This window comes from Chiloscyllium plagiosum, unplaced genomic scaffold (genome assembly GCF_037043375.1).
Source record: "Chiloscyllium plagiosum isolate Xiang-an unplaced genomic scaffold, Cpla_swu_hap1 HiC_scaffold_43, whole genome shotgun sequence".
Lineage (NCBI taxonomy): Eukaryota > Metazoa > Chordata > Chondrichthyes > Orectolobiformes > Hemiscylliidae > Chiloscyllium > Chiloscyllium plagiosum.
Window position 1 is genome coordinate 31,174,009 of NW_028270181.1, and position 22,004 is coordinate 31,196,012.

The 22,004-nt window shown below is 41.9% G+C and overlaps 1 protein-coding gene across 4 annotated transcripts in view; it reads right to left on the reverse strand.

The window, feature by feature from the left end:
* The window catches only part of LOC122541750 (serine/threonine-protein phosphatase 2B catalytic subunit beta isoform), a 121,492-nt gene that overhangs the window by 83,502 nt on the left and 15,986 nt on the right, over positions 1 to 22,004 (reverse strand). The window contains exon 1 of one of the 4 annotated variants that reach the window (XM_087982397.1): positions 3,121 to 3,139. The exons of the other annotated variants lie outside the window; for them this stretch is intronic. The gene's annotated coding sequence lies outside the window, so the exon portion shown is untranslated. Of the gene's footprint in view, positions 1 to 3,120; positions 3,140 to 22,004 lie in introns of those variants that run through there. 4 annotated transcript variants of the gene reach the window in all.

Here is a 22,004-nt window from a genome sequence, read left to right on the forward strand (position 1 = left end):
ATTAAAGACAGTGTGGAGGAACAGAGGGATCTGGGTGTGCAAGTACATAGATCCCTCAAAGTCGCCAGCCAAATGGATAGGGTTGTTAAGAAAGCATATGGTGTTTTGGCTTTCATTAACGGGGGATCAAGTTTAAGAGCCCCGAGGTTTTGCTGCATTTCTACAAGCCCCTGGTGAGACCACACTCGGAATATTGTGTCCAGTTCTGGTCGCCCTACTATAGGAAAGATATAGAGGCATATGGAGAGGGTGCAAAGAACGTTTACCAGGATGCTGCCTGGACTGGAGGGCTTGCCTTATGGAGAAAGGTTGAATAAGCTCGGACTTTTCTCTCTGGAAAGGAGGAGGAAGAGAGGAGACTTGATCGAGGTATGCAAGATAATGAGAGGAATAGATAGAATCAATAGTCAAAGACCTTTCCCCAGGGCAGGATTGACTGGCACAAGGGGTCATAGTTTGAAGATATTAGGAGAGAGGTATACAGGAGATGTCAGAGGCAGGATCTTTACGCAGAGAGTTGTGAATGCATGGAATGCATTGCCAGCTATGGTGATGGACGCAGAGTCATTGGGGACATTTAAGCGACTGCTGGACATGCACATGGATAGCAGTGAATTGAGGGGTGTGTAGATTAAGTTATTATAGTTTACATTAGGATTTAACCTCGACACAACATTGTGGGCCAAAGGGCTTGTTCTGTGCTGTACTTTTCGGTGTTCTCTAACCTGGACATTTCTCTCCAAGCCACTTACCATCCTAACTTGGAAATGTATCTCTATGCGAACACAGTCATTGGGTAAAAACCCTGAAATTTCTTCCCAAAGGCAGCATAGTTCTACCAATAGCACACGTCAGTGCAGGTTTGGAGGGCCGAAGGCCTTGTTCCTGTGCTGTCTTGTTCTGTTTCCTATGGTCTGCATTGGATAAAGAAGGCAGTTCACTGCCATCTTCTCAATAGCAATTGGGGACGGCAATAAATGTTGGGCAGTCAGCGACATCCACATAAGAAGTGACTAATAATGGTTTTCAAAAAAAAAGAGGTCAGATGGCAAGAAACTTGGCGTGGGTTTGTGCGTGTGCGCGCGGGCATGTGGCGGGGGCAAGACTTGCAGGTGGTGATGAATCTGCTGGCCTTGCCCTTCTAACCATAGAGGTCATGGGCTCAGAAGATGCTATCAAAGAAGGTATGGTGCAGTTCACAAATGGCTAAAGATGAGCAATATCAGCAATTTACTGGAACTGATAATCACTAGCAATTTCTTAAGAATGAATTTACTGGTTTTTACAATGTTGCTTTGGGTTTGGTTCCAATCACAGTCTGCCTACAACACCAGATGGTCACGTCCGCCAAAGGTGACACATCACAATGGAGGAGTCAGCAATTTCCAAAGCCAGACATCTTCTGGACCTAAGCATAATCAGTGTCAGCAGAAACTGCAGGGTTCCTTTCTAATAGCTGAGAGATCAGCATACTAGTAGACAGAAACAGGAGGATGGTGCATAGCTGTGAAGATTGCTCCCCTTAAAAGCTATTCTCCAAATGACCTAGCACCAATCTAAATGCAAAAGAACAGGGAGAAGGTGGCAGCAACATAGAAAAAGTACTTTACACAAAACAGGTGTCTAGGAATTACGGATCAATAATCTTGGGTTGTTTATAATACGAAGTGCTTGAACATAGCTATAGTCAAAATCTTGACACAGGTTTTCCTATAGTTAGAACCAGCATTCCAACAAATTTTGTTCAGGATGAGAATTGGGAATCAAAGAGGTGCCAGTAACTGCTGTGATGAGCATAGTCTCCAATAATTACATCATCTTTTCTGGGAGTTGCAGTACTTAGATCCAAAGGATAAACACTTAAGCAATACACTAAAAAAAACTGCATGTTTTATTTGTCAAATATTGTTGAACATCATAATATGAAGCTTCACATTCATGAAGACAGACCTGTGATTGGCCTATAGGCACTCAGAATAATTACAACTGGAGCAGAACAATTGCCCCCAACAACTTAATTGAAAGTCCAGGTTTAATTAGGATAGTGAAGGAAACAGAGGATTATGCAAGCCTGTCCCCATCCCCAAGCCATCAAGACTGTGTTACCTCAGGCATTTCATGGATTGCTGAGAGCCCACAGGTCAGTAGTTCAATCCCAACCATGTCTATCATTGTTTCATTGCTGGAAAAGCGCAGCAGGTCAGGCAGCATCCAAGGAACAGGAGAATCGATGTTTCGGGCATAAGCCCTTCTTCAGGAAGCTCTTCCTGAAGAAGGGCTTATGCCCGAAACGTCGATTCTCCTGTTCCTTGGATGCTGCCTGACCTGCTGCGCTTTTCCAGCAACACATTTTCAGCTCTGATCTCCAGCATCTGCAGTCCTCACTTTCTCCTATCATTGTTTCATTGGCAGTTGGCAGGAGCCCACTATTACCACTACTTCCTTTTAAGGGTCTATTCCTGCACCCTCAGTACAGAAATAGTAATGGTACCTGACTACTCCACCAATCTCTGTAAATTTATTTTCCTGAATCAGTGTTCACAGCCTCTGCATGCACATTAATGTGACCTCAAGTGCTTCTGCATAATTTTCAGAGTCTGTAGACTGCAAAACGACTGCCTGTTCTAACTATCATCAGTAGAATTAAATGAGACAAATAGATGTACTTCAATACAGGACTACTGTTTAGCTTTGGTTTGATATCAGTAGTATTTACAAGGTGCAAAATTACACAGCAGCAAAAATAATGCATCATCCCCAAAATGTTTTTATTCTTGGGATGTGGGCATCGCTGGCTGGGACAACATTAATTACCTATTCCTAATTTCCAAGAGGCAGTTAAGAGTCAACCATATTGCTATGGGTATGAAGTCCAGAGGAGTTAGGGATGGCAGATTTCCTTCCAAAAGTGACATTAACGAACCATGACAATTACTAATGATTACATGGTCACCATTTTTCAATTTCAAATTTTTTATTGGATGTAAATTTCACCACTGGCCATTGAGAGATTCAAACCCATTCCCCTGAAAATTTACCTTAAATTCTGGATTACTTAGTCCAATGACATTAGCACTGCACTATCGCCTCCCAAGAGACATCAATTCCCACAACACAAACCTGTTTGTGACCTCTGAGCCATGTGAAAATGTAGTCCTGAATTTGGAACTGTTTTGTACTTTGGCAATTTGAGGATTTGGTTTCACGCGGGACCTGAAAATCCAAAAGATGGAGAATTTCATGCCAGTGTCTAATCAACATCAGTGGCCATTGACTCAAATGGAAAAGAAACAAAAAGAATCGTATTAATGCAGCCACTCTTTCATATACCAAAGCAGCTCACAGCAAACTGTTTTGAAATTAACATCACTGCTGCTTTGTCAGTAAACAAGACAAATAATATGAATCTACAAACAAAATAACAATGACATCAATGACCAGTTAATCATATTAGTTGAGATGAATGATGGGACTGACTTGAGCATAATCACCTAAGTGTTGAAAACTAATATGAAAATCTAATACTAATCATGTTAAAGTTTTTTTACGAATGTCCGTTAAAACATTTGCTATAGAATCATAAAGACATACAGCACGGGAACAGACCCTTCGGTCCAACTCGCCTATGCCAACCAGATATCCTGGACTAATCTAGTCCCATTTGCCAGCACTTCGCCCATATCCCTTTAAACCCTTCCTATTCATATACCCATCCAAATGCTTTTTAAAATGTTGCATTTGTACCAGCCTCCACCACTTAAAGAGTCAGAGTCATTGAGATGTACAGCATGTAAACAGACCCTTCAGTCTAACTCGTCCATGCCAATCAGATACCCCACCCCAATCTCGTCCCAATTACTTCCTTTGAATCCCTACAGTGTGGAAACAGGCCATTCAGCCCAACAAGTCCACACCGACCCACCGAAGAGCATCCCACCTAAACCCATTCCCCATTACTCTATATTTACACCAGACTAATGCACCTAACCTACATATCCCTAAACACGATAGGCTATTTATTTAGCATGGCCAATTCACCTAACCTGCACATTTTTGGATTGTGGGAGGAAACCAGAGAACACAGAGAAAACCCACAGAGGCACTGGGAGAATGCGCAAACTCCACACAGTCACCTGAGGCTGGAATTGAACCGGGTCCCTGGCGCTGTGAGGTAACAGTGAGGTAACTGAGCTACTGTGCTGCCCTGACAGCTCATTCCATACATGCACCAACCTCTGTGTCAAAATATTGCCCCTTAGGTCCCCTCTAAATTTTTCTTTCACCTTAAACCTATGCTCTCTAGATCTGGACGCCCTATCCATGCCCTCATGATTTTAAAAGTCTCGGTAAGGTCACCCCTCAACCTCAAATGCACCAGGAAAAACAACCCCAGCCTATTAAATTTCTCCATGTAGCTCAAACTACCCAACTCTGGCAACGTGTTTGAAAGGGATCAGAAAAGATTTACAAGTTTCACAACATCCTTCCAATAGGAGGGTGACTAGAATTGCACATAATATTCCAAAAAGTGGCCTAACCAATGTCCTGTACAGCCGCAACAAGACCTCTCAACTCCTTTACTCAATGCTCTGATCAATAAAGGAAATCATACTAAACACCTTCTTCACTATCCTATCTACCCGAGACTCCACTTTCAAGCAACAAGGTCTCTTTGTTCAGCAACAATCCCCAGGACTTTATCATTAAATGTGCAAGTCCTGCTCTGATTTGCCTTTCCTAAACATAGCACCTTACATTTATCTAAATTAAACTCCATCTGCCACTCCTCGGCCCATTGGCCCATCCGATCAAGATCCTGTTGTACTGAGGTAACCTTTCACTACTGTCTTCTACAGGTCCAACTTTGGTGCCATCTGCAAACTTTCTAACTTTACCTTCTATGTTCATACCCAAATCATTTATATAAATGACAAACAGTAGCAGACCCAGCACCGAGCCTTGTGGCACATATCTGTTCTCCTGTTCCCTGGATGCTGCCTGACCTGCTGCGCTTTTCCAGCAACACATTTTCAGCTCTGATCTCCAGCATCTGCAGACCTCATTTTCTCCGCACATATCTGGCCACAGGCCTCCAGTCTGAAAAGTAACACCCCACCCCTACCCACGGTTTTCTACCTTCGAGCCAGTTCCATATTCAAATGGCTAGTTGAGGTTCTATTCCACGTGATCTAACCTTAGTAACCAGGCTGCCATAAGGAACCTTGTCAAATACCGTACTGAAGTCCATATAGTTCAAGTCCACCGTTCTGCCCTTTTCATTACTTCTTCCAAAAAAAAAACCCAATCAAATTTGAGAGACACGATATCCCATGCACAAAGCCATGGTGACTATCCCTCACCAGTCCCTGCCTTTCCTAGAACAAAAGAAAATTACAGCAGAGGAACCTCCAAGCCTGCACCGATCCAGATCCTCTATATAAACTTATTTTCTGAGGACCTGCATCCCTCTGCACCCTGCCCATTCATGTACATGTCTAGATGTATATTAAATTATGTTATCGGACCCGCCTCTACCACCTCCACTGGCAACGGGTTCCAGGCACCCACCACCTTCTGTGTAAAGAATTTTCCATGCATATCTCCCTTAAACTTTTCCCTTCTTACCTTGAACTCGGGACCTCTCGTAATTGAGTCCCCACTCTGGGAAAAAGCTTCTTGCTATCCACCCTGTCTATACCCCTCATGATTTTGTGGACCTCAATCAGGTCTCACCTCAATCTCCATCTTTCTAATGAAAATAATCCTAATCTATTCAACCTCCCCTCATAGCTAACACCCTCCATACCAGGCAACATCCTAGTGAACCTCCTCTGCACCCTCTCCAAAAATATCTACGTTGTTTTGGTAATATGGCGACCAGAAGTGGACACAGTATTCTAAACGTGGCCAAACTAAAGTCCTATAACAACTGTAACATGACTACTAGCAACTCTTGCACTCAATACCCCACCCGATGAAGGAAAGCATACCTTCTTGACCACTATTGAGTTGCCACCTTCAGGGTGCAATGGACCTGAACACCCACATCTCTCTGTACATCAATTTTGCCCAGGGCTTTTCCATTTACCATATAGTTCACTCTTGAAGTGGATCTTCCAAAATGCATCACCTCGCATTTGCCCGGATTGAACTCCATCTGCCATTTCTCTGCCCAACTCTCAAATCTATCTGTATTCTGCTGCACTCTTGGACAGTCCCCTTCATTACCCGCTTCTCCACCAATGTATGTGTCATCTGCAAACTTACTAATCAGACCACCTATACCTTTCTCCAAATCATTTATGCACATCACAAACAACAGTGGTCCCAGCACGGATCACTGCAGAACACTACTAGTTACAGTTCTCCATTTTGTGAAACTCCCTTCCACTACTACTGTCTCCTGTTGCCCAACCAGTTCTTCATGCATCTAACTAGTACACCCTGGACCCCATGTGATGTCAGCTCCTCCATCAGCCTACCATAGGGAACTTTACCAAAAGCCTTAGTAACGTCCGTGTATATGACATCTACAACCCTCTCATCAAATCAACTTTATCACTCCCTCAAAGAATTCTATTAAGTTGGTAAGACATTACCTTCCCTGCACAAAACCATGCTGCCTATCACTGATAAGCCTATTTTCTTCCAAATGGTAATTGGTCCCATTCCTCAGTATCTTCTCCAGCAGCTTCCCTACCAGTGAAGTCAGGCTCACCAGTCTATAATTACCTGGATTATCCTTGCTACCCTTCTTAAACAAGAGGACAACATTAGCAATTCTCCAGTCCTCCAGGACCTCACCTGGTTTCAAGGATGCTGCAAAGACATCTGTTAAGGCCCTAGCCATTTCATCTCTCACTTCCCTCAATAAGCTGGAATAGATCCCATCTGAACCTGGGGAATTCTCCACCTCAATGCTTTTTAGAATACCCAACACTTCCTCCCTCCTTATGCCTGACTTGACCTAGCATAATCAAACATCTACCCCTAACCTCAACATCCATCATGTCATTCTCCTTGGTGAATACCAATGCAAAGTACTCATTAAGAATTTCAGCCTTACCTTCAAACAGATGTTCCCAATCCACATTCCCCAGGTCCTGCCGAATTTTGCTATAGTTGGCCTCTCCTAATTTAGCACTGTTCTTTTAGGACCATTCTCGTCTTTGTCAAAGAGTATTCTAAAACTTATGAACCTGTGATCACTATTCCCAAAAGTAATCCCTTACTGAAACTTGAACCACCTGACCATGCTCATTCCCCAGGTACCAGGTCCAGTACGGCCCCTTCCTGGGTTCGTCTTTTTACATACTGCTCTGTAAAACCCTCTTGGATGGTCCTTACAAATTCTGCTCCATCTAGACCGCTAATACTAAGTGAATCCCAGTCAATATTGGGAAAATTAAAATCGATCACCATCACCCTGTTGCTCCTACATCTTTCCATAATCTGTCTACATATTTGAACCTCTATCTCATGCTCGCAGTTGGGAGGCCTGTAGTATAGCCCCAACATTGTTACTGCACCCTTCCTATTTCTGAGCTCTGCCCATATTGCTAGAGCCCTCCATAGTGCCCTCCTTCAGCATTGCTTTGATATCCTCTGACCAGTAATGTAACTCCACCCCTTTTACCTCCCTTTCTATCCCGCATTAAGCATCTATATCCTGGCATATTTAGTTGCCAATCATGCCCTTCCCTCAACCAAGTCTGAGTAATAGCAATATCATACTCCCAGGTACTAATCCAAGCCCTAAGTTCATCTGCATTACCTAGTTTACTTGTCTGTATTAAAACAAATACACCTCAGGCCACGTGTTCCTTTGCGTTCATCATCTGCTCCCTGCTTACTTTCCCCTTGGACATGCTGACTTCATTATCTAGTTCCTTCCAGGCTTTAGTTACTACCTCCTTACTGTCCACTAACCATCTCATTTGGTTCCCACCCCCCTGCCACTTTAGTTTAAACCCTCCCCAACAGCGTTAGCAAAAGCACCCCTTAGGACATCAGGCCAGACTGGAACCAAATACCTGACCCTCAGGTTTCCCTCCAACAACTTGCCCACCACCAACGTCAGGCTCACCGGTCTATAGTTCCCTGGCTTTTCCTTACCACCGTGTTAGCCAACTTCCAGTTTTCCGACACCTCACCTGTGACTATCAATGATGCAAATATCTCAGCAAGGGGCCCTGCAATCATTTGCCTAGTTTCCCACAGACTTCTAGGGTACACCTAATTATGTCCTCGGGATTTATCCACCTTTATGCATTTTAAAACATCCAGCACCACCTCCACTGTAATATGGACATTTTTCAAGATGTCACCATCTATTTCCCCACATTCTATATCTTCATGTCCTCCTCCGCAGTAAACACTGAAGCAAAATACTCATTTGGTATCTCCCCATCTCCTTTCCAAAAAGCAGGCACCTCACATTTATCTAAATTAAACTCCATCTGCCATTCCTCAGCCCATCCAATCAAGATCCCATTATACTGAGGTAATCTTCTTCACTGTCCACGAGACCTCCAATGTTGATGTCAACTGCAACTAACTACACCTATGTTCACATCCAAATCATTTACATAAATGACGAAAAGCGGAGGACTCAGCATTGATCCTTATGGCACACTGCTGGTCACAGTTCTCCCTCTATTCTATGTGATCTAATGTTGCTAATCAGTCTACCATGAGGAACCTTGTCGAACAGCTTACTGAAGTCCATTTAGATCAGGTCCACTGCTCTGCCCTCAATCATTTTCATTTCCTGTTGGACATAATCATTGTCTGACATCAATGAAGTGCAAATGTTATTAACCATTTGTCAGGCCAAGCTAGATATGGTAAAGGTATGCTGTAATTGGACAAAGACTGCCTTAGCAAAGAGGAGGTGCAAATAGTGCTGAACATAACGCACCAAACACCTTCACTTCTGATCTTAATATGGAGCAAAAGTGAAGCAGATGAAGATGGCTAGGATTCAGATAATACCCAGAGGAACTCCTGCAGAGATGTTCTGGAGCTGACATGATTAACTTCCAACCATCACCTTCCTTTGTGCTAGATCTAGCGCCAGCCAGAATGTTTCCAAATGATTCCAACTTTGCAAAGGCTCTTTGATACCACGATTGTCAAATGTAATCTTGGTGTCAACAGCAGGCAAGCTTACCCCTCTGAAGTTCTTTTTATCCATTTATGAACTGAGCACTAAATAGTCCTGGAGGAACACAAACGGAGAACTACTCAGTTTGTTGTTACTAGCCAAGGGCTGCTTGATAGACTTGTTGCTGACCCTTTCCATGACTTGATTGGTGATCATGAATGGAGTAATGATGTGGTAAGTAGTTTGGCTGCATTTGTCCTGCCTTTTGTGGACAGGGGAGACCTGGGACAATTTTTCACATTGCCTGATAAATGCCAGTGTTGCAGCTGTCTTGGTACAGCTGGTCAGGGATGGGAAGTTCCTCAGCACAAGTCTTCAATATTATTTCTGTACTATTGCCAGGGTCTACAGCATTTGCAGCATCTGATACCTTTGATATCATATTGAGTGAATCACACTGACTGAAGACTGACATTTGTGATGCTCGAGATCTTCAGAGGCGGTGACCGAGGTCAATTATCCACTCAACACTTCTCACTGAATATTACAATGAATGCATCAGCCCTACCTTGTGAAACATGGTGGGGCCCACCTTGAGGACCAGAATATTCACACAGCCATCTCCTCCATGGAGTTGCTTATATATCTACCACTGCTCATGACCGGTTGGGGCAGGATCCAGTGGTCCAGCGCTTGTGGAAACACTCAGCTCTGTCCAACACTTGCTGCTAAAGCACTTCACATGCCTTAGTCTTGGATTGTAGCTTCAACATGTTGACACCTCATTTTTGGTGCTTTTCCTGGCATTGCTTCCCTATGCTCTTCATTGAATCAGGGTTGGTCTCCTGATTAGTGGTATTGGAGGAAAGACCAGGACAGGACGAGTGCTGGAATACAATTCTGCAGTTGTTAATGCCCAATATGTCTCATACGTACTCAGTCTTAAGTTTGTTTGATCACTTCCAAACCTATTCTATTTGATGGCAGAATTTAATTTGAACAATTTGATTGGTGACATGATTGTTTCACACCTGGAACTTATTACGTTGCAAGACCTTTGTGCCAATTAATGCAGTGCCTCCCAGTTTAGGCACACTCATAGTAAGTGCAGTAGAGTAAAACCACCTCCTCTTTACCATTAACCCAACTACTGTATATGGTCAAGCAGCTGCTGTACTATTACAGCACTCTTCCATTTGTAATGTTAACTGGGAATATAAAACTGTTTAGACTTTGGCTTTATGCTGCACAGAAGCAAATGGATTGAGACTGCTCAAGTTCTACTCAAGGACATGAACTGTCAGGCAAATGCCAACACTCAGTGCTCTGTCTGCTACTTCCCAACATGTATGGCCAATCCACCCTCAACAATTAATAGTGCAAGAAAAGTAAAATAGAATCAGAACTAAGTTACCAGAGGCATCTACAGGATGGCAAGTTTAAGCAGCAATGCTTAATCAATTCTCAAAAAAGGTCACAAATTAACTTTTTGTCAACCAGTTCTCAAGCTCACACTTTGTCTAAAGACTCTGCTAAACATTACACCTGTCTAAATAAAAAAAACAGTGGAAATGCATTTTGCTGCACACTGTCAAGCTCTGACTTGTCTAAGTTGAATGGATTTGGTGCCAATTTGCTCTAAAGGATTTCAGTGCCATGTGTGAATTGCTACTACAGCAATGCTGTCATATTGCTATTCGTCATACAGATCCTTTCCAAACACAAGGCAGAGACTGCCAATACCTATGAAAAGGATTTTTACATTATATAGTGCTACATCTTCTGAAAAAAGTTAACTTTTTATTGTCCTTCAGTCAATAAATTTAAAGTTATGAGTAAATCCAATAGGGGCTCAGGAACAAAATAAACCAAACAACATAAAACATTCTGTCACAAGGAGTGGAGCACAACTGCATTGAGGCATAAAGGGCTAAACTAAATAAGCATGGAGAAGTAGGAAAAAAATATGCTAAGATGAAAAAAACAGATATGCGAGAAGGTACATGTGCAAAATAAACGAGTTGGTCTGAATGGCTTTTTTTTGTGCTGCAAGCTCATACAAAGTCAATCTCAATTTAAACTCTAAACACAGGAGCCTCTACTAACCAAAGCAAAAATTTCTTCTCACTCGTAACTTTCAGTCTCTATTCACATTACAGCACTGCATTAAAATTGCTGAGGTCTTATGCTCCATAGGCAGGCGACACCTCAAATGGTGGATTATCTCTGCTTCAGGCTGTGCAGGTCAAACCATTTATTATAGCTAAGACAGAGACAGATACATTCTTGATTTGTAAGGGGACCAAGAGTTATTGAATGAAGGCAAGAGAATGGGGTTGAGAAACAGACCATCTATGATTGAATGACGATACAGGCTCAATGGGCCAAATGGTTTAATTCTGTTTCTATATCTTATGGTCAAAGACTTCTGCAAAAGTAAACGCCTAAGCTGGCCATTCTTTTCTCCAAAGACACCCACATCCAGTGAAAGAATTACTCTCGCTTTTATTGACCACAGCATTCATCTCGGTCACAGATCAGCAAGTTGAATTTCATGCTGCTGCCTGTCCTAACTGACCCCAAATAATAGAGAAAGATCAAGATCAAAATTAATTTCATTACCTTTACACATGTTGCTGACATAAATAATTATTCTAAAATTACAAATAGCCAGGACATGACATTTGATATTTGTGTTGATGTATCCACCAGCGATTACTTTTCAAAGCCTAAACACCTCCACTATCTTTTGTGGAAACTGTACACTATGTAATTACAAAGACAGCAAAGTACAAAGATGTGAAATAATAACTAGACGTCTTCTTGAAATGAAACATCTTGATTTTCCCTTTGCAATATTAAATTGAGACAGCAAACTGAATTAGAGCTATATGAGTATTTCACCTTCTGATTAGGGGCTCTGCACCCTGGGATCATAGAATAGAATATCCTTTATTGTCAGATGTACTGTAGCACAGGCACAGTGAAAAGCTTTTACAATGGCTGATTTTAATGACACCATCTTAGGTTCTAGTACCAAGGTACAAACCTTAGATACAAAAGAGGAATAAGAAAAAGTAGTAACATTAGTGTCTAAAAAAATTAGAAATCAGGTCGTTAGAACACAGTCAAAGGATTAACGTTACAGTCAAATAGCAGCAACTCAGCACGTGGTCTGATCACCCGTGCCAGGCCCCAGTCCAACAACTGCCCTGCTCCACTCCAAGCCTCCAGTCCCCTCCACACTGACACACAGCTGCACCAAGGCAAGGTGCGTTGCTCCGGGACCCGGGTTTCCCCTCGTGCTGCTCCGGGACTGCTAAAGAAGAAAAAAAAAAGAAACAAAGCAAAAAGAACAGGTGGAGCAGAGGAGCTCTGGTAGGAGCGTCCTACTGTCATACAGCATAGAAACAGATCCTTTGGTCCAACTGGTCCATGCCAACCATAATTCCAAATTAAACTAGCCCCACCTGCCTGTGCGTGGCCTACATCCCACCAAATATTTCTTATTCTTAAACTTCTAATTTTTTTTTTCAAGAAATGTCCTAACTGTAACCCGCATGCACCACTTCCTGTGGAGGTTCATTCCACACATAAACCGTTCGAAAAAACTGCCCCTCATGCCTTCTTTAAATCTTTCTCCCCTCACCTTAAAATTATGCCACCTTATCTTAAAATTTCCCAGCCTAATGGAAAAGACATCTGCCAGTCATCTTAAGAGTCATATAGCACATAAATAGACCCTTCGGTCCAACCAGTCCATGCCGACCAAAATCCCAAACTAAAACACCTGCCTGTGCCTGACCAATATCCCTCCAATTCTTTCCTATTCATGCACCTGTCCAAATATCTTTTAAAATATTGTAATTGTACCCTCATCCATCACATCCTCTTGCAGTTCATTCGACACACAAACCACCCTCTTAAAAAATTTGCCTTTCATGTCTTTAATTCTCTCTCCTCTCACCTTAATGTACTCCCTGGTCTTGAAATCCTCCATCTTTGCTTAGTCAACCAATCCTCTATCCGTGCTAATACTTCACCTATAATGTCATGCATCTAGATAGAAATTATCCAGTTAGGCAGACGCAGCATGGGTTCATGAAGGACATGAAGGACTAATCTTTTGGAATTCAATAAAGACATTACGAACATGGTGGACAATGGGGACCCAGTAGATGTGGTGTACATAGATTTCCAAAAGGCCTTCAACAAGGTTCTATACAAGCGGCTGCTGCATAAGATAAATATGCATGGTGTTACAGGTAGAGTATTAGCATGGACAGAGGATTGGTTGACTAACAGGAAGCAAAGAGTGGGGATAAATGAGTGCTATTTTGGTTGGCAATCAGTAACTGCTGGTGTGCCTCAGGGATCAGTGTTGTGACTGCAATTACCTAATTTACATAGATGATTTGGAGTTGGGGACCACGTGCAGTGTGTCAAAGATTGCAGACGAAACGAAGACAAGTGGCAGAGCAAAGTGTGCAGAGGACTGTGAAACTTTGCAGATGAACATAGGTACTTTAAGTGATGCGCAGATGGAAGTCTGGCAGATAGAGTGCAATGTTACTAAATGTGAAGGCATCCATTCTGATAGGAATAACAGTAAAAAGGACTGTTACTTGAATGGTAAAAAAATTGCAGCATGCAGCTGTGCAGCAGGGCCTGGGTGTCCTTGCGCATGAATCACAGAAGGTTGGTCTGCACGTGCAACAGTAATTACGAAGGCAAACAGAATTTTGTCTATTCATTGTTAAAGGGATCGAGTTTAAAGGCAGGGAGGTTATGTTGCAGCTATATAGGGTGCTGGCAAGGCCACACTGAGGGTACTGCATGCAGTTTTGGTCTCCTTACTTGAGAAAGGAGGTACTGACATTAGAGGGGGTACAGAGGAGATTATTTCCAGAGTGGAGGGGTTTTGACTTATGAAGAGTGAGTAGACTGGGATTACATTCACTGGAATTTAAAAGAATGAAGGGGGATCTTATAGAAACATAAAATTATAAAAGGAATAGATAAGCTAGATATAGAGAGGATGTTTCCACTGGCAAATAAAACTAAGACAAGAGGGCATGGCCTCAAAATTAGGAGTGCAGATTTAGGACTGAATTGAGAAGGAATTTCTTCACCCAGAGGGTAGTGTATCTATGGAATTCCGTGCCCAGTGAAGTATTTGACGCTACTTCAGTAAATGTTTTTAAAGCCAAGACAGATTTTTTTGAACAATAAATGAATTAAGGGTTATGGTGAGAGGGCAGGTAAGCAGAGCTGAAGCCATGAAAAGGTCAGCCATGATCTGATTGAATGGCAGAGCAGACTCAAAGGGCCAGATGGCCTACTCCTGCTCCGAGTTCTTATGTTTTTAAGAGAACTACCATCAACTCTATTTATACCTCTCATGATTTTATAAACCTCTAAGTTCAACTCTCAACCTCCCACCTTCTAAGGAAGTAAAAAGTCCCAGCCAATCCAGTCTCTCCTTATAACCTAAATGCTACAAACCCAGCATCATCCGGGTAAATCTCTTCTCAACCCTCCCCAGCTTAATATCCTTTCTATAATAGGGTGACCAGAACTGGACACAGTACTGTAGAAGAGGCCTCACCAATATCTTGCACAACCTCATCATAACGCTCCAGCTCCTATACTCAAAAAGGAGGGAGTAATGAAGACAAGTTCCTTAAACACCCTAGGCGTGATGCAAACTTCAAAGAGTCATGTACTTGAACCTCGAGATCTCTGTTCTACAACACTTTTAACTGTAGTAGTGTTGCCCCTGCATTTTGCTAAAAACAGACAATATCTCGTATTTATCCAAATTAAGCTCCATCTGCCATTCTTTAGCCCATTGATCAAGACTTCTTTATAATCTTAGATGACGTACAATGTCCACTGTATCAATTTTGATGTCATCCTCAAACATACCAACAATGTCTTCTATATTTTCACTTAAATCATTTATATAATGACAAAGGTAGACCCAGCACCAATCCTTATTGGCCAGAGTCTAAAATCCAACCCTCCATTGTCTCCTGCTATTAAGCCAATTTTGCAACCAATTAGCAAGTTCACGCTGAATCCCACATGATCCAACTTGATTAATTAGTCTACTATGTGGAACTTTGACAAAGGCTTTTCTGAAGTTCAAATAAACATTGTCTGCCATTCTGCCCTCATCAATCTTCTTGGTTACTTGCTCAAAAAATGATCAAGTTTGAGAGACACTATTTCTCTTGCACAAAACAATGCTAACTATCCCTAATCATTTCTTGCCTCTCCAAATGCATATAAATCCAATCTTTCAAAATCACTTCCAACAGCCTACCCAAAGTCATACTCTCAGGTTTATAGTTCCCAAGCTTCTAACATCCCTTAAACAAAGGCACAACATTAGCCACTCTCCTGTCATGCAGAATCTCACCCATATGTATAGAAAATATTTCTGTAAGAGGTCCCACAATTTCCTCTCTAACTTCCCACAGCATCCTGGGATAAGTGAGATTTGGTCCAAGAGATTTATCCACCTTTATATTTCTAGCACTTCCACTTCTGTAACGTGAGTGGTTTTCAAAACATCAATATTTATTTGAATTCTCCTGCTTCCATTTATTTTCCCCACAGTAAAAACTGACATGAAATATTTATTTATTATCTCTCACATTTCCTGATGTAGATCTTTAAAGAGAATCATGCAAACCTTTCCAATGCCATTAAATAAGTCAATTCTACAAGTACCTTTGTATTTTGTTGATTACCACTACACTACTACTTATTCCTCCAAACCAATTGAAAGTTGTGTCATATTAATAATGCTATTGCCTTCAGTCAACACTTATCTTTCACAATTCAGGACAGCAGGATGACAGATGGTGTGCAGCAACAAGCCTTTGCCCATACAGAAATGTGTGAAAGCCACAGCTCTAGTGTTTTACAACTCAGAGTGAACGATAAAACTCTATCCCGAGCAGTGAAACCAACCTACGGTAAAAAGATACAGAAGCAAGAGGATCTAAATGTATGAACATTTTTATATTTGCTCAATTACGTTGAGCGGCACGGTGGCTCATTGGTTAGCACTGCTACCTCACAGCGCTAGGTCCCAGGTTCGATTCCAGCCTCGGGCGAATGTCTGTGTGGAGTTTGCACATTCTGTGTCTGTGTGGGTTTCCTCCGGGTGCTCCGGTTTCCTCCCACATTCCAAAGATGTGCAGGTCAGGTGAATTGACCATGCTAAATTGCCCATAGGTGTTAGGTCAGAGGGGGGTGGGTTACTCTTCGGAGGGTCGCTGTGGACTTGTTGGGCCAAAGGGTCTGTTTCCACACTGGAAGGAATCTAAACTAATCTAGATTACTGGTACAACATTAAGTAATCCCATTTAAATCTCCCCTAACACTTCTCATTCATTCAAGACTGATTCTCCAAGGCTTATCACAGGTTTTCCATCCTCACTGCTCCATGCTTGATCTATACCAAACAAACCTTTCGTCTATTTTCAGATTAAATGTTCAGATTGAAGTTGAAACAGAGATCATAACAGGTGATGTCAGTCAAATTGAAAATGAGTCATAATAGCTGGTGATTGGCAACAATTTATACAGCCTATTTGACTATGCTTTAATTCTTAATGTAGAGAATGGAGACTGGAAAGGTTGTCACAGCGTCATAGTTCTGGGAAAACTGGAATGGAAATGATTGGAAAATAGCATTCTAATATCTCCAAAAAAACAAATCGCTGGAAAAACTCAGCAGGTCTGGCAGCAAGAAAACAGTTAACGTCTTGGATGCAGTGACTCTTCAAAATTGATTTAGTTCAGAAAAAGCTTTGTATATATGCTGAAGATGCGGTGGCAGGAAGGAGTATGAATCAACAGGTGGAGATGGAGCTCAGAGGGCTTATTGCACAAGATCAGTCCATTTTAAGTAGCCATAGTGAAGTGATTGAAAAACAGACACGTTTCCATGTTTCTGGTCACTGCATTTTCATTTACAGAAAGCATGCTTGTAGGCAAACTCCTTGTCACTACCTCAAAGCTCCACATACAGAGCAGCATGGTGGCTCAGTGGCTAGCACTGCTGCCTCACAGCGCCAGGGACCCAGGTTCAATTCCAGCCTCGGGTGACTGTCTGTGTAGATACTCCCAGTGTCTGCATGGGTTTCCGCCCACAACCCAAAGACATGCAGTCAGGTGAATTGGCAATGCTAAATTGTCCGTAGTGTGAGGTACATTAGTCAAGGGTAAATATTGGGTAGGGGAATGGTTCTGGGTGGGTTACTCTTCAGAGGGTCGGTGTGGACTTGTTGGGCCGAAGGGCCTGTTTCCATACTGTGGGGAATCTAACCTAATCTAAAACTCATTTGTGGGCAGGCCCCTTGTGTTTTCACAGTAAATACCCAAGTCTCTGTTTCTGCACTGTATTGAATTATAGTATATCTTATATTATCCCACCATTCTTCCTACAAAAATACATTATGTCTAAGCATGCTAAGTCTCATCAGTATCTGCCAGCCACTTCTTTCTTGAAATCTACCAATGAAAGCCATACAGCTCACAACAAATTGTAATATCTGGAAATGTTAAGCAGGGACTTACTGTAGTGCAGAATATAAACAACAGAAGCAACATGGAAATAATATTAGTCGAGTATCAGTAAGCTATAGTGGTTAATGAATTTTTTGGACTTGAGGAAGGTTTGTTGCGGAGATGCCCAGGGGACGCCTGCTCGTCCTAATGTATATATTAATGGCCTTGACCTTAGCGCACAGTTCCAAAATTTGTGGATGGTACAAAGCATGGATACATTGTAAACTACGAAGAGGACATAGGTAAGTTAGTAGAATGGTAGATGGAGGTACAGGAGCAGAGGGCCTGAAGCTTGTATAAGACAGTGGCTCACTCTCAACTGGCCAACTACTCTGGGTAGCACACTTTACGGAATATGCCAAGGTGAACAGTGTAGAAAAAGTTCAGAGAAACATTACAGGGATGAGGAACTTCAGTTTAGCTGACAGTTTGGAGAGTTGGGAATCTGTTCCTTGAAGAAGCAGATGAGAGGAGATTTGATAGTCTTATTCAAAAGCATGAGTAAGCTGCAGAGCAGAGAAAAGGAAAAGCTGCTCATTTAAGTAGAAGGATCAAAAACAAGACAGCACAGATTTGAAAGGTAACTGTCAAAAGTAGTGGAGAAACGTTTTCATGCACAGCACGGTTAACATATAGGAGTGTGATGAAGGCAGATTTACTTGACACATCTGAAGGAACTGGGGTTCATTATCTAAAAACGTAAAAATATGGAAGGATACAGAAAAGAGGGCATGAGCTGAATTGCTCAGATGCTGGTGTAGACAGGGCAGGCCTAATGGTTCCATTCTATGATCTGCAAGTATTTAAATTGCGTCACGCAGATCCAAATCATTAATGTACATCAACAAAAGCAACAGTATTAATATCAACTCCTGGAGACTCCACTATATGTTTCCACAAGCTCCAAAAAGAAAACACTATTGCCGGTCATTCAGCCAACTTCACATCTATACTACTACTTTCCCCTTTAATCCATTGGTTTTAACTTTGTTGGCAAGTCTATTATGTGGCATGCTACCAACCATTTTTTGCAAGTCTATAAAAACTGCAATTACTTCTTTTATCAACTGCCCTAAATGTGTGTCCTTTGGCTCTTGATCTTTCCAACAATGAGAACACTTTTCCCGATTATTCTGCATAAATGATTAATGAATTTGAATAGCTCTAAAAAATCTCCTCTCAACTCTAAGGAAAAGAGTCTCAATTTCTCAAATCTATCCTTGGAAACCTTATGAATTTGTTCTTCAAATCCTTCCTAAAGCATGGCACGTAGAATTGAGCAAATTCTCCAGTTGAGGCCAAACCAGTGTTTCATCCAAGTTTAAAGTAAAATCCTTGTTCTTGTACTCTGTGCTTATTAATAAAGCCCAGGGCACTGTATGCATTGACTGTGATCTTGACTTGTGCTATCATCCACATTGACTGTCACAAATGTATCCCTGGTCTCTCTGCTCATGCAAACCCTTTAGAATCATATCTCTTGTTCTATATTGTCACTGTTCTTTCTCCCAAAACGTGTCATTTCACATTCCTCTGCATTGAATTTCACTTACTACTACTTTGCCTGTTCTACCAACATATCAATATCCTTTGGAAGTTCCACATTATCCAGCTCACCGTTCATAAGGGATCCCAATTTTACAGATATTTATGGGTGTGGGAATACAAAGGATGTAAAAGGATGAAGTGAAGTAATGAGCTAATTTGCCCACAGGTACGATCACAAAGTTTTTGGTAGCATCTAACAGAATACAGAGGAAAGCAGGAAGAAAAGCAAATTCTCGAACAGTTGACACCCAATGAGCAACAGCCAAGATTAGAGTGGTGCTGGAAAAGCACAGCGGGTCAGGCAGCATCCAGGGAGCAAAAATAAAATCAATGTTTTGGACAAAAGCCCTTCATCAGCCCTCCTGATGAACGACTTTTGCCAGAAACATCATTTTTTCATGCTACTCGGATGCTGCCTTACCTGGTGTGCTTTTCCAGCACCACTCTAACCTTGACTCTAATCTCCAGCATCTGCAGTACCCACTTCTGCCTACTCAATAAACAAGGCTGTGTGGAAGTTATACCAAAGGATTAGAAACCTGTAAAAGTAATCTTTTAGTGGAAAGGCAAAGGGACAAGCTGAGAAACTATGAACTATACAGCTCAACACCAGTAAAGGGTCAGTTTCCAGAGACTAGAATATAAACATAAAATTAATACTTATGTATGAAGATGTAACCTAATCAAGAATAGCCAGCACATATTTAAGCAAGTTACCTTATCACTAGGCGTTTTCCTCAAAATATAATAAATAAAGTGTCTGGATTTTCAACAAGAGCTTGGTAACACGCCAAAGAGAAAGCCTATTGATAAAATGAAGGCAGATAATGTTAGTTTGGAACATGGATATGAAGTTGGTTGAAGGACTTCGTACTGAATAGGAATAGTGGGAGCCAAATCGGAATAGAATTTGGAAAAAAAATGAAAAACTAGAAAATATGGAAAGGAAATAAGTATCAACTGTTTTAGAGTATGAAATTGATGAAAGTGGTTCCTTGTGTAATTACATTCTATAAAGAAGGGCCTTTTAGATGCCTACGGAACCTTATTGTAGCTGAAGCCCATATTTTCAAAAGGGAGAAACAATGATCAAAAAAAGCATTCACAAATTGCAGACTGTTTCTTAAAAAAAAAATGAAGGGCACCAACTTTTTCCAAGTCCTAAGACACTTAGTCACTGTCAATTATTTTTAAACTATCAGCATCAAAACAAATAGCAGATTTATCATAGAGTCATACAGATGTACAGCAAGGAAACAGATCCTTTGGTCCAACTTGTCCATGCCGACCAGATATCTAGTCCTTCCTGCCAGCACCTGGCCCATATCCCTCTCAGCCCTTTCTATTCACATACCCATCCAGATGTTGCAATTATGCCAGCCTCCACCACTTCCTCTAGCAGCTCATTCCATACACGCATCTGCCTCTGCGTGAAAAAAGTTGCCCCCTTAGGTCTCTTTTATATATTTCCTCTCTCACCCTAAACTTACTCTCTAGTTCTGGACTGCCCCACCCCAAGGAAAAGACTTGTCTATTTACCCTATACATGCCCCTCATGATTTTATAAACTTCAAAAGATCAGCCCTCAGCCTCCGACACTCCAGGGAAAACAGCCCCATCCTATTCAACCTCTCCCTGAGAATGTGTATAGGGCATAAGCAGGCAGGGAAAGAGTTTCACAAAACTCAGAACTTAATAAGAGGTTCAGCTGAGCATGACTCAGATCAGATAACAACTTGCAGTTCACAATCAGGTGCTGGAAGCAAGGGTAATGGGTTAACAAGGTGGAAAAACAGTCAATATGTAAAGCCATTGAACAATATTGGAAGCATTCAGAATGCAAGGTCAGCTAACAAGGGGAAAAATATCTATTTTATGAATTCCGATCAACAAAATTAAGAACATTCATTGTAGAACAGTAAAAGGTGTTTTGTGTCTGCTACTGATACTCGTTGACTGCCACAGTTACCCAATTAATACCTATGTTGCCTTATCTGGATGTTCCTCCCTGTAAAATGACTGCACAATTCATTGAGAAACTGCCATTCCAAAGAGACAGAAGTCACTTCTCTGTGCACAGAACTCATGGCGGGGCGGGGCGGGGCGTGTTGGTAACGGAAGCAGGACAACATCCCGATAAATTCTCCAACTCTGGCAACATCCTTGTAAATCTTTTCTGAACCCTTTCAAGTTTCACAACATTCATCCAATAGAAAGGAGACCGGAATTGCACGCAATATTCCAAAAGTGACCAAACCAATGTCCTGTACAGCCGCAACATGACCGTCCAACCCCTGTACTCAATACTCTGACCAATAAAGGAAAGCATACCAAACGCCTTCTTCACTATCCTATCTACCTGTGACTCCACTTTCAACCTGCTATGAACCTGCACTCCAAGGTCTCTTTGTTCAGCAACACTCCCTGGGACCTTACCATTAAGTGTACAAGTCATGCTAAGATTTGCCTTTCCAAAATGCAGCACCATACATTTATCTAAATTATACTCCATCTGCCAATCCTCAGCGCATTGGCCCATCTGATCAAGATCCCGTTGTACTGAGGTAATCTCCTTCGCTGACCACTACACCTCCAATTTTGGTGGCATCTGCAAACTTACTATGCCTCAATGCTCACATCCAAATCATTTATATAAATGACGAAAAGTAGTGGACCCAGCACCGATCCTTGTGGCACTCCACTGGTCACAGGCCTCCAGTCTGAAAAACAACCCTCCACCATCGTCCTGTCTCTTCTACCTTTG